The 4,775-nt window shown below is 48.7% G+C and overlaps 1 pseudogene; it reads left to right on the top strand.

Moving 5' to 3' along the window:
* Positions 1-2,444: 2,444 nt before the first annotated feature.
* LOC126495543 (sperm motility kinase X-like) lies at positions 2,445-3,253 on the top strand (annotated as a pseudogene).
* The last annotated feature ends 1,522 nt before the right edge of the window (positions 3,254-4,775 follow it).

Here is a 4,775-nt window from a genome sequence, read left to right as displayed (position 1 = left end):
ACATTTAGCATTAGGGACAGTTTGAAAAGGTCATTACAGCATTTTGCACATTCAGTAACTATAATACACAGTGAAGCACAATCATTATCCTTGTTGTAACTGTTATTGTGGAGTGGAGAGCATCTCTGTCATGGTTTGGATGTTGCAGAACGTCCCTACCAGCTCGTGTGTTTGAACAGTCTGCAGTAGGTGCTGTTTGGGAAGCTGTAGAGAGCTTGGGAGCCGTGGCACACCTTTAAGAACAGGACCCCCTCGCAGGGGGAGGGGTCCAAAGCTGATTAACCAGCCCCCTCCTGGACCTCTGCTACGGTCACCATCACTTTCCCCACCTTATCAGTTGCCTTGTCACAGAGATAAAAGCCTTAGAGGCCTTTGTGGCCCAAATCCTCCCGCCATTGTCAACTGTGGATGCCACCTCCTGTTTTCCTGGAAACGTGAAAAGGATAAGACTCAGCTGCACACTATATGAAAGTGTAGGTATCTGGGCTTTGGTGTGGACCAAGTCAGTTCTCTCTCTGGCCCTGCTTAGTCCTGTCATTGTTAAGTCCTCAAAATGTTACATCCTATTCTCACATTCTTTTAAAAAAAAGGGGGGGGGATGCAGCCTGTAGGAAATCTGGCCTTGGCCAAGAGACCTTCACCCATGAGAGCTAGCTCAACTGAAGCCATGCTAGGAAGATGGGAGGAATAATTGTGTTTCTGCTGGTAGTCATGCTTCCAAAGGCCCTCCTCAAAACTGACGGATGCGTGCAGCTTCCCCCCCCCCCCCCACGTAGCACCACAGAGCCTGCTCAGCTTTTTGGTCCTATCTCAGGGAAGAGTAATTTCCCCTTCTGATTCTGTTTCTTTGCTATACCAGTCCCAGCTCTGAGATGTATTCCTGTATTCCTGTACACTCTGGAATCTCTCTCACATGCTCCGAAGCTTCTCTACACCCAGTTCCTCCACCCGGCTGACTTGCTGGCCTCCAATGCAGCAGGGAGGGCTTTCTTCCTTCCACTGTCCCTCATACTCAAAGTTGTGTAGGAGCTTCTTCCAAGTCTTACTGAATTCTTTTATTTATGAGACTACAAGTGCAAGAAAAGGAACCCCACCACTCCCCGAACCCCCTCACAGCATGAGCCTAAATAAAGCCCTTCCTCCCTTAAGGTGTTTCTTGTCGGGGTATGAGTCTCAGTGAAATGAAAAGCGGCAGGTAAAGCTAGCCCCCTGGGACCAAAATGTGAGAAGAGCCACTGAGGGCTGTGCCAGCTGGGATTGGTTCACTAATGCTTTGACCTCACAGGAGCCATTGTGAGCAATGACAGACAGCTGTCCCTGTAACACCTAGGACTGGTTTGTGTCCTTCTGTGCAGAGAGCTGTTTGATGGTGACCATAGGACTTGGAGGTTGGTGGTTGGTTGGTCTGACATTCTTTCCTGCTGTTTTGCTCGCACAAGCTCAGAAGTTTGGGGCTTTTGTGTATGTGACCTTTTTCATTTGGGTGCTTTGATTTCAGCCTTTGACTTGTTTGTTTTACTTTTCTTCTCTGTAGACCAGGCTAGCCTCCAACTTGGAGACTGGCCTGCCTCTGTCCTGAGTGCTGAGTGACCTGTGCCACCACCACTTGGCAAACATCCGTTTCTCTTTACCTAACTTCCTCTTTTCCTTTGCCACGCTAAAACTGTAACTCGCTTTTTCTTTCCAACTTGACCTTAGTATGCATTAATTACACTTTACTTCACTGACATTTTGCACACATGCACTTTGACTGTGTGAGCCTGCTCCTTTCTGCAACTCTCTACCCATTCCGATTTTTATCATCAAGGTTCCTACCAGTTCCCTTTCCTTTCAGTCCAGCCCCAAACTTTCCAGATCCTGCATAATATAATGAGAATAACTTGGGATATTTGTCTTTGTTGGGCTAGGTTATTACATGTAATACAGTAGCCTCAAATTACCTCCATTTTCAGAAAATGGCAAATTTTCATTCTTCATAGGCACTGTGTGATTGTGGCCCCTAATATTGACAGTATATAAATACTGTCAGTCTTTCAGCTGGGGCATGTCGCATCCCTTGCATTCCTGGGTAAACCTATCTTGACACTCAACTGTGGCCTTTAACTCAGTGCCTTCCCCTCTTGGTGGGTTCCTTAGCCAAGAGTTTCAATGTTCTGCCCTTTGAAATGGGGATCCTCATTTTCCTGACTCTCTTGTCTTTCCATTTTCTTTCCTATCTGCCCTGATCCTTCATTCTTCCCATCCACGGTGTTTGTCCTTGTGTTCTTGTTTTCCTGTTCCCAGGAAGCATATCCTTACTGTTTCTTGGGGTGTCTTTGATGGCTAATCTTGGAATTTATAGTGATGATGAGAGTTATGAGAAGGGATTTAATTTCTCTTCTCTGCCACCTTTCCTTGCTGTTGCTACTCGTCACTTCCACCAAGAGAAGCAAGGCCCAATGACGATGACAAGAAAGTCCCCCACCAGTTCCTTCGAAGGGCACACCCTGGCCAAGGATTATTATGTCATGGGCACCCTCGGTGAAGGATCCTTGGGAAAAGTCAAAGTGGCTCTTCACCTTGTGACCCAGACCCTGGTCGCCATCAAAATATTGAAAAAGGGCACAAGTACTGAACCCCTGATCAACTGTGAGATTGAGCTCCTGAAAACCCTACAGCACCCTACCATCATCCAGCTGTTCCAGGTCATCGAGACCAAGCAGAAAACCTACCTGGTGATGGAATATGCCGCCCGGGGATCCCTGCTGAAACGTGTCACTGAATGCGGCCATCTGGAGGAGGATGAGGCACGGACTCTATTTAGGGAGCTGACTCTGGCCATCAAATATATCCACAGTCACAATATTGCCCACAGAGACATCAAGTCTGAGAACATCCTACTGGATTGTGAGGGGCACATCAAACTCAGTGACTTTGGTCTGGGAAAAAGATTCGCCTCTGGGGAAAAGGTCAAGGGCTTCTGGGGCACGACTGAATATTGTGCCCCCGAGGTGTTCGGTCTCACAGAATATGAAGGGCTTCCCACTGACATCTGGAGCCTTGGAGTGGTCCTCTACCTTCTAGTGACCGGATACCTCCCATTCCGAGACACGGAGCTCTCCAAGATAAAGGCACAGATTCTATCCCGAAACTGTTGGATCCCACATCACCTCTCCCCAGAGCTTCAAGACCTACTAAACCAATTAATGACAGTGGACCCCACACAGAGGCCCCTCATCGTGGAAGTCATGGCACACCCGTGGCTGCGCCATGAGAAAGACTCATTGATTTCCTTGACAGAAATCCCAAAAGAACCACACTGGGAAATTGCTTTCCAAATGTTTTTAATGGGGTACAAAATTCAAGAGATCAAAGATGCCTTGAACCAAAAAGAATATACTCGTGCCATGGCAACCTATTTAATTCTTCAAAAGAAGCAGAGGCAGCACAAAAATGACCAAGATGGAGAGCAGGATGGTACGATGGCACCAGAAAAATCTCCCAACTTCCCTCTGCCTCTAAGGAGGGGGTCCAGTGTCCCTACCCTTCCCACCTTCACTTTGCCCATTCTCCCTGGGCTGTCTGGAGACAAGAAGAAAGGATGCCAGGCCCATAGTGAGCCTCCTACCCTTTCCTCCCCGAAGGGGACTCTCCCGGAGAAAAACTCCCCCCAGCATGAACCTATACCTCACCTTAAGATGGCAACATTCAGAGAGATTCGGTGGACCATGGAGTCCACATCTTCATCGACAACAACATCCTCAGTGTTTGTATCCTCAGAAGTCTCAAGCTATGAAAACATCCGAGATGCGAGCATTGAGACCTCTAAGATGATGGGCATAGATACAAGCATCTCCTTCCAGGAGTACATATCCAGTGAGCAAGTCCAGGGAGACAGCACAGACGGCAAATCCTTACAAGATAGCAGCCCATGCTCCAGGGAAACAGAACCTCAGGAGCACCTTGGAGACCAATGCCAGGGTGGACCGAGAGTCCCACAGAGACAGCAGGGTAGGAGGGGCCTGAAGAAGAGCATTTCCCAAGCCTTATACAGCCTGTGTTGCTGCCCCAAAAGAAGAGAAAACACCTTGGCAAGATGAAAATCTTGGCAGCCAATGAGGAGGGTCACGGAGACAGAGATACAGGCTAAAAGTAGGTGAGATCGAAATGGCACACTTCTCCAGTTCGTTCCTCTTCCCTTAACATAGTCTTCGCATACATGTTTAGCGGGTTGGTGACACTGTGTCTATCACCCCAGAGAGAAAATCCTATCCTGCCCTCCCTCCTACTAGGAGTCCTCCAAAACCTGACCTGGATGTAGACAGACAACAGAGGACAGTGGCTGGAGGATGTGGGAGAAGGGTTGATGAGGAGAGCAATGGGGCAGGCTGGCAGGAGGAATCAGAGTGAGGGCCCAGCCCAGAGCCAGCACAGTCAAAGGGAAGTGTCCTGCATGTTTGCCTAAAGAGACCCCTTTCTTGTGTCTGTTTCAAGTGCTGTTGGAGGCACTGTGCTCCCTGGAAGCTGATACCGGGGAGTGGAGAGCAGCGTGCTGAGGATGCTTGCAGGCGCAGGAGAGAGCCAGGTAAGAAGTTCAGATGGTGTGTGCCAGGGGGAAGCTGGGTCCATAGCACAGGCTGAAACTAGGGGCAAAGCATTGTTTTTTCTATCAGGACTGAGGGAAGATTCTAGGAAGATCATCTGTACTAATGGTCCTTCTGCTTCTCCTCTGTAGGGAACTCCATACTGGGCAACAATCCCAGAATAGTCATGGCCCAGTGCGTTGCTCTGAGCAG

This window comes from Alexandromys fortis, unplaced genomic scaffold (assembly GCF_014885135.2).
Source record: "Alexandromys fortis isolate MF-2015 unplaced genomic scaffold, M_Fortis_MF-2015_v1.1 scaffold_519, whole genome shotgun sequence".
Lineage (NCBI taxonomy): Eukaryota > Metazoa > Chordata > Mammalia > Rodentia > Cricetidae > Alexandromys > Alexandromys fortis.
Note: the sequence above shows the minus strand (reverse complement) of the source record. Positions and strands in the feature narration are given on the sequence as shown.